At 38.6% G+C, this 12,001-nt stretch overlaps 1 long non-coding RNA gene across 1 annotated transcript in view; it reads right to left on the reverse strand.

Moving 5' to 3' along the window:
* The window catches only part of LOC116695818 (uncharacterized), a 26,218-nt gene extending 25,293 nt beyond the window's left edge, over window positions 1-925 (reverse strand). The window contains exon 1 of the long non-coding RNA XR_004333560.1: window positions 848-925. This is a non-coding gene — a long non-coding RNA (uncharacterized LOC116695818). The remainder of the gene's footprint in view (window positions 1-847) is intronic.
* Between the last annotated feature and the right edge of the window lie 11,076 nt (window positions 926-12,001).

The following is a 12,001-nucleotide window of genomic DNA, read 5'->3' on the forward strand; positions in this document are numbered from 1 at the left end:
CGTCTGCGCTGTCTTCCTCGCCAAAGGCAAACGATCTGTAAATGTTTTCCAACTCATTTCCCATGGCGTATATGAGGCTGCTCACCTGGACAGCGCCATCTTCTTTGTCGAGCTTGGTGGCGGTCCTAAACCTCACAAAACGCTGCTTCCAATCCGGCCATTCTCCCGGTTTGTCAAAGGAGAAGCTTGTCGGGGGGTTAAATTTGGCCATAACTCCTTCCGTTCACTTCTGACACCATGTAAAATGATAATTCCGGAGGCTTAATACTCTTTAGCCGGAGCTATATCTTTATTTGAACGCATACAGTAGTAGCCCGTCCACTCACACACACGTCTCGCGATAACATGCAAGGCTATAGCGAGATCTCACTTGTTCTGTGCTACCGTAAAACTCATAGTAATGAACAGGCAAATAAACATCCTTATATGACACATGACAACAAAACAGCACTTCTTAAGCTGAATGGGGATGGATGTATGATATTAGATGGGATTTACTAAGAGGACCACAGAAGGAGAGATGAACTGAGAAGATGTGTGGGAGAACAAAAAAAAAAAGGATTCTCAATGCTAGTTTTCAACACCCTCCCACCTTACAGTACATGCGTGTTTCAAAAAAAAGACAGAAACACACAGGAACTTCATTTACTGGCAGATCTGTAGGACTTTGAGGCGTAATATGAGTCACTCGGTTTAGTAAGGGCTTGAGGATTTTTTCTTAACAATTTTTAAGTCTGAGCTCTGCTATCAAAGTTAGTCATTAAACATGTACAGCCCACAGAATTCAGCGTGCCCATATTCCCGATGACTAAGGTTTTAGCACTCAAGTCTATTCTGTGAACCTTACCGAGCTTACAGCATGTAGTGGCTGTCATTAAGGTTCCCTCTGATGTTGTGTTTGTTCCCCCCCCCTGGCAGTAAACTGGAATTATGTCAAATTTAAAACAAACTTCGCAGAAACAAAACGTCCAAGGATTAATGTGAAATTATTGTAATTTATTCCAGGCTTAATCCCTCATAATATCCCTGATAAGTAGCTGTCAGCAGGCACACATACAGTAGACTCTCCTTCAGTCTCCCACACACTCACACCTAGCATAAGCCCTTTTTCCTGAGTCACCACGACTAGCTAGGAATAGCCCGACCAATACCAAGACTAGACCAATTAGCTAGCTAGGCTACTATAACGTATAGCTAGCATGGTTTTGCCATATTAATTTAAACTTGTAGTTATCATATTTGCCCAGAGAAATGATGAACTATATCTTATAGCACTTTTTTTTATACAATTCATGGTTTTAGCCCAATAACGTATAGCATGTTTTAGCTAACAAAAAATAGCTAGTAAATAGCTAGCTCGCTAGCTAGCTTGTAGAATTAGCACATACATTATAATTTGTAGCATGTTTTCACCTAATTATAGCTATAACTCGTATCAAAGTCAACAAGACATATCCATCCAAGCATTTTGTCATGTAAATATGAAACAAAGTCATTAAAAGTACTTAAAATTATGCATAAATCTCACCTGTGGCTAGGTTGTACAAGTAGGTTTTTACATTACCAAGCATCATCTTAAACTGGTTACACAGCCATGGTTGGCTCATTGTTGCTCTCATGTTAAAAGTGGAGAAAATGTATTGCAACTGCGATATTCCGAAGCATCCTTAACTGAAACATCTTGTTCGCATTTTTACTAACAAAACGTTACAGACATTATTTTTGCAAACCGAGCTGGAAGCGCAAAACCCAGAAAAGAAATTTAAAAAAAGGTGGAAGACGCGCACCCATGGTGAACGCACACAGGTGTTTCCAATTAATTGCCTGATTAAACCTCCTCTGAGGACTGTGTGTGTGTGTCATAGACTGTATTAATATTAACGGTGTGTGTGTGTGTGTGTGTGTGTGTGTGTGTAGGCCTACAGACCAATAAAAACGGGGCAGACCATAACTAGGTAATCTAGGTTTATTACTCTAAGGCAGGGGTCTTCAACGTTTTCCAGACCAAGGACCCCCAAACTGATGGCGAGATGGAGCGGGGACCCCCTAATTATATATATTGTATAAAATTGTGTTATATCAAACTGGTCCTATAGTGCCATGTGTGCATTGATGACTGAAAGACATCTTCTGCCTCCATTTATCTGTTTACTACAGTGTGTTGAATTCATGTTAATGTGTATTTAAAGACATTTAAATTAGTGGAAAAAATTGCAGGGGGGGGGGGGAATATAAAAAAAAGTCTAATCAACCAAAACTTTCGCAACTTCCATGCAGTACCTCCGCGGACCCCCTAGGGGTCGCGGACCCCCTGTTGAAGACCCCTGCTCTAAGGTTAATGACTGCTAATGAGCATGTAGCTACTGTCTGGTCCATCCATGAACAAAATTATTTAGTGACAGGAACACATAAAACAATTTCTTTTTTTTTTTCATTTCATACATTTATTATACAGGAAAGTTAGAAAAAGTAACATTACATCACAATATAAAAACTGGCCTGACTCAGTTTAAAAACTGGTTTTCAGCAAGTTCCTGTTCTGCAGAAACATAAAAACATGGGTACAGCACGCCAAGACAGACATTAATACAAGACATCGATGTAGATAAACATTTTGACAACTGAAAACAATACAGTTACATAAGGACAAAGACAGTTATACAAGACATCCGCTGGGCTAGATAAATACGGACAGTGCAAACAAGGCTTGGATAATACACAAACAAATTAATTAATGCGTGCAAGTGTAACTGTTAATAAGGAGCTGTTTGTATGCCTTTTTGAAATATGTGATGGATGATAGTGTTCTGATGTGATACGGAATGTCATTCCAAATCTTGGTATATGTATAAAAAAAAAGATTTCAATGGCCAACAGAACGCTCCTGAACCTCATCCTATAGACTCTGGGAGTTCTAGACACATGTTTGGTGGACTTACATTATCTCAAATACATTTCATTAAATTGGTGAGGCTACTAATATAGAAAGAAATTATTTTTCTCATTGGAGACCATGGTGCATTCATGAGCTGATGAAAGGCTCCAAAATTTGATATTTCAGAGTTGGTTGCTCTGTGAATACTGCTATACAGTAGCCTATAGATACATAAATGAAATCCTATTCATAGGCTAATTAAGGTGTGGATAACATCAGTGTTGAATGTGTTTTTCTAAAGTGGAAGCCATCAAAACACACCTAGCGTGCTGGCCAGTTGTACGGTAGGCTACTCTTGGTCTGACTGTTCAACCAGGTCCGTCATCTTCTTGTTGGATTCACAGGGACCACAAAGGAGGTGAGAGGAAGACTATAATGCCCTGCTGCACTAACGGACACACAGAGAGGGGTAAAAAAAAAGGGTCTGTGTTGTTTTTTTTTGTTTACGCCAGGAGAACACAAATGTCTTAACTCATGGGTGACCAACCAAATATTCTAAAAGGGGTTAAACCAATTGAAAAAGGCAATGTGACAAATTTAGAGTCCTACACTCAACATTTAAACTTATTTCACAGTCATAAACCACCTTTAATCTGACTGTCACCACCTGCTTTAACCCTTGTGTTGTCTTCCCAAAAATCAACACTTTTGTTGACGCTTTTAATCAATGTTTTTAACTTTTTCTTTCGTAAATGTCCCATTTTTCTAAACTTTTGACTCTTTTTTTCCCCCAACGTTTGTCACTTTTTTTGACATTTTACGTTACCACCTTCTACAACTGTGGTGTGCTGGGGGGGCAGCATATCAAAGAAGGACAACCCACAGCTGGGAGAAACTGATCAGGCGGGCCGCTCGGTGGTCGGCATGAAGCTGGACTCACTGGTGACGGTGGCAGAGAGGAGACATTGGACAAACTGCTGGACATTACTGACAATGCCAGCCACCCCCTGCACCCCGTCATCAGCACCCAAGGAGCCGGTTCAGTGGAAGGCTGCTCCTTCCCAAGTGCCGGACACCCGCCTCAAGGACTCCTTTGTCCCTCATGCCTTAGACTATCACAACTCCTCACTAGGGGGGGGAGGAAATAGGACAGAGAGGACAATCATCATACATACAGTACATACATACATACACATACATACATACATACTTATACAGACATACATACATACACTACATACAGTACTTATACACATACATACATACATACATACATACAGTACATTACTGCAGACATACAACATACTACATCATATCCATACAACATACATCATACAGAATAAACATCACAGTACACACATACATACACACAGTACCACATACATACACACAGTACACATACTTACATACATACACACAGTACAATACATACATACAGACTACATACACACTACACATCTTACCTACATACACTACATACATACCACACGTCACATACATACTACATAACTACACAGCACACATACAGACATACAGTACTATACAGACATACATACATACATACAGTACTTTATACATACTACATACATACATACATACAGACATAACTTATCAGACATACATACTACATACATACATACATACATACTTATACAGACTACTACATACATACATACAGTACCCAGTAACAGTACATACATACCCAGTACACTACATACCACAGTACACATACATACACACATACACATACTTACATACATACATCCATACATACATACACACATTCCACATACTACATACATACATACATACAACACAGTACACATACTTACATACATACATACATACATACAGTACTTATACAGACATACATACATACATACATACAGTACTTATACAGACATACATACATACATACATACATACATACACACAGTACACCACAGACAACATACACACAGTACACATACATACACACAGTACACATACCTACATACATACACATACATACATACACACAGTACACATACATACATCAATACACATCAAACAGTAACAACATATTTACATACTACACCCAGCATCACATCCATACATACATCAGTACTTATATACGACATACATTACATACATACATGACCTACATACATACATACACATCACGACACTACATACAAGACCACAGTACACATACATACACACAGTACACATACATACACACAGTACACATACGACACACTACATACATACATACATACATACACTACATCACATACCACATACACATACATACATACATACATACAGTACACATACTTACATCCTACATACAGCATACATACATGCTACAGTACTTATACAGAACAGAAACATACATACATACATACATACATACAATACATATATACATACATACATACAGACACACAGTAAACACATACATACACACGTACCATACATACACACATAGACCATACTTACATACATCACACTACAACGTACCATACAACTACATGTACATACCACAGTACCCTAACTATACATACATACATACATACAATACATACCACACGCATCACCTACACTACAATACACGCACACCTGGACTTAATTCACACTAGTCAGCTTATCTGCACTTTATCACTTCAATACTGGACTCACACGGAGACTTTAATAATAATTTATGGTCTTTTCTTTTTTATTTATTTGACAATTGTTCTTATTATTGGTTATTTTGTTGTCTTCATACTGTCTTTTTTATTCTATTGTTTAACAGACACGACAGACACAGACATACATACATCTACTACATCATACTTAACAGCTACTCATACTCATACATACAGTCATTATACGATACATACATCAACTACATACATACAGACATCACATACACCCAGTACACGTACATTACATACACACAGTACACTACATACACACAGTACCCATACTTACATACATACACACAGTACACATCATCATACACATATATACCACAGACCCATACATACATCATACATACACACATACACATACACAGTACATACATACACCAGCACACATACACCATACAGTACTATACAGACATACCATCAAGACATACATACATACATACATACAGTACTTACTACATTACAATACATACATACATACATACATCAGCATACATCATAACATACAGTACTTATACAGACATACATACATACATACATACAGTACTATACAGACATACATACATACCATACATACATACACACGTACCCGTACATACATACACAGTCACATACGTACCACACATAACACATACATACAACACAACTCACACATACATTACATACATACATACTACCATAATCACACGTACACATACATACATACATACATCATACACACAGTACACATACTTACATACATACATACAAATACAAACTATACAGACCTACACTAAATACATACAGTACTATATCAACATACATACATACAACATACATACAATACATACATACATCACAGTACACTTACAATACATCAACACAGTACACATACATACACACAGTACCCATACTAACCGACATACATACATACATACTGTACACTATATTACATACATACATCACACAGCAACATACTACATACATACAGTACTTATACAGACAGACATACATACATACATACAACATACATACCATACAACACAGTACCCGTCCATACATACCACAGTACACATACATACACACAGTACCACATACATACACACAGTACACATACTTACATACATCCAACTACATACACACAGTACACTACATACATACACTACATACATACATACATAACACCTACCATACTTACATACATACAGTACGATTCGACCATATAACACATACATATCATACACACAGCATCACATACATGCTACATGCCTTATACGACTAATACAGTACATACATACTACATACATACTACATACATACAAACAGTAACACACTACATACACACAGTACACATACATACACACAGCGAAATACACATACTTACATATACATATACACACAGATACACATACATACATACATACATACACACAGTACCTAGACTTACATACATACAACATACATACACACAGCACACATAACATACATACACACGCACACCTGACTAAACACACCTAGTCACTTTATCACTTATCACTTCATACGGGGTGACTTCAAACAAACTGACACTTTAATAATAATTTATGGCTTTTCTTTGTTTATTTGACAATGTCTTTATATTGTTATTTTGTTGTCGCATATGTCTTTTTTATCTATTTTTAATTTCCTTTCTTTTGCTAAAACTGCTGTCGTGGAATTTTCAATTTCCTTGCGGGAGTCATCCCAAAAGGATCAATAAAGAGAAGTCTAAGTCTAAGTCTCTAAGTCTAACACCAACTTATTAACTTTAGTTTTACAGTTATTTTAGGAATTTATGGTCAATAAACCTCATTTATAGGAAATTATGTTTTAGTTAGAAAAGCAGAAATTAGGAATTTGACTAAAATTAAAGGAATGGATGTTGATGGATAATCACAGACTGGAATATGTCAACTTTTACTCAATACTATTTCAAAAACGCTTACATTTGTTTTTTTCAAATGCTATAAAATTTAATAAGACGCCCCAAAATTAATGAAAGCAGAGATGTGTACTTGCCAAAGAGCTTTGTGTGGAATCAATAATGTTATTTTGGGAAAATAAAAAGAACTTTGATATAGGAAATCGGGTCAATTTGACCCGAGGACAACATGAGGGTTAAGTAAACTGTCCTGTTGCATTCTGTTCATTTTCCTCAAAGGCCCATACAAAGAAATATTTCACTATCCAAATAAGCTCACCTTAGTTGGGACTTGATATAAGCGCTCAAACACTGAAAGCTAGCAGTGTCACAGCAGCTGAGGAAAACTGGTTTAAACAATTTCATTTCATCTTATTTCCACATCCTCCATAGTCCCCCTCTGCAATCTTCATTCCCTCTTGCCCTTCATTAGATTGAACCCTCTGCCTTTTGAAAGATGGAGAAGAACGCTGGTTATTCAAATTCAAATCAACACTGACAGAGAAGCAGATGTAAAAAGAGAGAGAGAGAGGGCTAAAGAGAGCTGCAAAGCTTGTACCTGACGTTGTTAGTATTAATGTGATTCCACTGCAAGGGTTGGGATCGATGCAGTCAGATGAGGGACTGTGTTAACATCCTAATCTCTAATAGCATCAGAGCAGACAGACTATGAAAAAAAACTCTACCAGTTCAGCCATGAACACGCACACACGGACACACACACACACACACAGATCGAGATGATAAGACAGACATGAGGAGCCATTAGAGGAAGACCTGTATTGTGTGTTGAAAGAGAACACCCAGATGGCCTCGATGACCCCACGCCAGACTGTTCCTTCCCTGCGGTTCACACAACAGACTGCACAGTTCCACAAGGAACCACTGACCTAAGACCACGTTAAAAAATACCAGATTTATAAATCATCTTTAACTAGAAAGTGGAGATCAATTTCCATTTAAGCTTGTGATCATTTTTTCAAATTCTCTGCGATAAAAATGTTGTACTGTATGACCAATGCAGACATTTGCGCACACGTTGGCTCAAATTGAAGCTGCACAAGGCATTTTTGCAAAGCACAATGCATGCTTGGTGCATTCATATTTCAACACTTATATTAACATTACGTTTAAGACCTAATTTACCTTTTGGGCCACATATTTGAGAAAATGACACCGCCCAGTAAGTGGTGAGATGTTGCTCTTTATAACTCTGGATTTGGTTTTTAGCAAAGCAACACAGCACGTAAAATAAGCACAGCAGAAACGTCAGATAGGTTGGACCACCATGTTTAACAACTGTAGATATCTCTAAATGTTACAGTTAGGGCTCAAAATGACAACAAAAATAAAGATTTAAGTGCAGCCAAGGCTACCCCTGCCCAACGCTAATCCCACATCAGCTAAAAGACATTTTCCACTGTCCCCTGGCCTGCATGAAAAGCTTTTTGCTAATCAAAATTAGACAAAAGCAATCTTTATTTTTTCTTTGCTTGTGCCCCATTGCTTCAAAACCTTTTCAAATCTAATTTTACTCATTAGTAAGCCTCTGGAGTACTTCCGTCTCATACTGCAGACACAACCTCTGAGACTTGCATGTGTGCATGTGTGAGACAGCATCTTTAATTACCCAGGTAACACAGCCAGATGCTCCATCACTCTGGCAATGGCAGTGATTAAAAGCAGTAAAATATTCATTTCAATCAGACACCCACATGCCACATGTATAATTAATGCACAGCGGAAGGACACAGCAACTTTTACCACACACACACACACACACACACACATCACCATTTTCCCTGTTCACGCCACCACAGCAGCTGCTGCATGTGTGTCGGGGTGGATCCAAGAAATGGGACTGTGAATGAGCCACTTCGAGCAACACTCCACAGGGAGGTCAGAGGGTAGCCAGACTGCATTCTGGGACATCATTCAGCTACCTACACAGCAGATGTGTCGGGTTGCTCTCTCGCTGCCCTGACTCTCTCTGGGAATGTATTTGTCGGGAAACAGCATCTTGGGTTTGCCGTCTATCGAGCATTCAGCTTTCTCTGTTGTGGGTGTGCTACCTTTTTCTTGTTCTTCTTCTACTTGTCAACGCTTCACTGCTTGTCAATATCTTAAAAATACCTGCAAGCAGTTTGTCAGAGGTCTCAGAAGCAGTCTGTGATGTCTCTAGTGGGCGGAAGAGTATACAAACACACAACAATCTAAGACTTGAGGTGAATATGCAGACACAAGGCAGACACCTGATTTCTAACTCACTTTGGTGAACAGATCTGCCCAAGGCTCCATATGTGAACACTGAGAAACTACATAGAATAGTAGGACTTTCCCATCCAGCATTTCAGTAAAAATATGTTTACAAAATCAAATGTTTCATTTAAATGTAAATAACACAAAAAAGATGCGCTTTCACACACTTGAAATATTTTCTTTTCTCCTGTCAATCCCCATGCTTCCACTTTGTCTAATTTCCATTTCTGTCCTTTCAATCCCTTTGACTTCTGCTGTCTCTTTGTTTTCTTTGATTAAGCCCTCTGTCGCAGTCATGTTTAGACTCCAGCAGTAGGCTACAATTACTCAGCACACTGTGTGTGTGTGTGTGTATTGTATCACGCTCATTACAATTACCTCTGGGTGTGAGTGTGTGCCTGCTGTTGCCTGCTCATGTTCCAATTTTCTCTCTGAGTGGTGAGAGAGCTGCATCCAGATGCTTCAGCGTGCACACAACAACGTGGCCAAGAAATAGGAAGTCTCCATTTGGATGAATGAGAGCGAGAGGTGGATCCATGAATACGGCAAGGTCAAATCTGCGTGACCAGGAAGAGCAACGCCTTGAGACATCCGAGCTTTACTCTACGCTTCGGTTACTTTCTGCCTTCTGCAGCAGAAGCACAGAGGGCCACGCTCAAAAGGGAACTCGGATGTTGCACCAATGGGGTTTAAAACGGAGTAATCACAAGATGATAAGACGTATCTAGAGTTTAAGAAGCGAGAACTCGGAACAGTCGGCAGGCATTATAAAAGCACTGCGGTGAAACTGACTAATGGGAATTGTAGTAGCTTTCATTTGATTACGACTGCCTTGGTGTTATCTTGTCTATGAGATTTCCAAACTGTACGTCTGTCTGATCAGCTGTGAGAGGCCATGAGTTTCCCCAGGAGCCTGGCATCAATAAGTTACTACTGCTAACACACAAACACACACACACACACTCTAAGAAATCTACAACTCAATCTGCATCTCCTCTCATCTTTTACCTACTGTCTAATTGGTTGGTGTGGGAATGGGAGGGTTTTGATGTTCTTATGCACTGTCACAGGCTGATCATTTCCTCTTACACATTTAAACACACAGTACATATTACATTGTTTCCATCATTCTCATTCCTGCTGTTGATAAATGTAAATACCTGATTATTTGGAATTTCTGTGGATCTTGCAATGGGGGGAAAAAAGCCAACATAAAGCATTTTTCTTTTCAAGCTTATTTATTTTTTGCTTGCTACTTGGAAACAGAGCCCGTTCTTGTTGCGGAGTTATTGATACTCAAAAAACAATATTCCCTTGGCTTTTTATTGCACATTTCTGTGGAAAAACCTATCACTGGCCACTTACTATAATATAGACAGTTGTTGTGAAACAAAGATTTCACAGCACAAGTAAGCTGTTGATCTGTTTTGCAAAATGAAACAGAAGCTGAACTTAAATTGCATAACATAAATACATTTTATTTATTATTGTTTATTTATCCCATATGAAAACACAGTTCTTTGATTTCACAGTTACACCAAGTGGGCTACTTCTCAACGCACACACACACACTCACACAACTTTTCATCAAAACACTGCTGTGATGGGTGCCCAGATAGCTCAGTTGGTAGAGCGTGCGCCCCCCCCCCCCTCTCTCCCCTTTAATTTCTTCAGCTGTCCTGTCAATAAAGGCCTAAAAATGCCCAAAGATAAACTTTAAAAAAGTATTTTAACCATAACTGTTCCCTCCTCTTCGTTGTTGTTGTTGTAGTAAATAAGAATGTTTTCTCAGTCAACTTGCCTTGTTAAATAAGATTTTACAAAATCCCATGAAAGATTTCTCAGAGCTTGACAGTGGATATTGGCATTCCAGTGCAGAAGACTTTGTTTTAAAACCTGCGTACAACCCGGCATAAATTTACACAATTAAGTCCCTCAGGGTAGAAAATGCATAAAGTGTTGTGCGTGTGGCATGAAAATGTAGTCGTCATAATTAAAATGTAGATGTCCTCTTTCTGCCATGGACGGAGCCTCCAACATGCACACACAAAGTGCTTACTCTGGTCTGTTGATATGTGTTGATGAATAATGCACATATTAATCTGGCAATGTATGGAAGCTTTACTAAGATTCATTCGGCGTTTTCCTGTTCGAGGTTATTTAATTAATGTGGCATCTTTGTAGCTACTAGGCAAGAATAACAGAATCTAAAGCTCAGTCAGCAGGGTGTTACAGTAGAAGGAAAGGTCTCTCTCTCTCTCTCACTCACTCACTCAC

The sequence above is a fragment of the Etheostoma spectabile genome, chromosome 9 (genome assembly GCF_008692095.1).
Source record: "Etheostoma spectabile isolate EspeVRDwgs_2016 chromosome 9, UIUC_Espe_1.0, whole genome shotgun sequence".
Classification (NCBI taxonomy): Eukaryota; Metazoa; Chordata; class Actinopteri; order Perciformes; family Percidae; genus Etheostoma; species Etheostoma spectabile.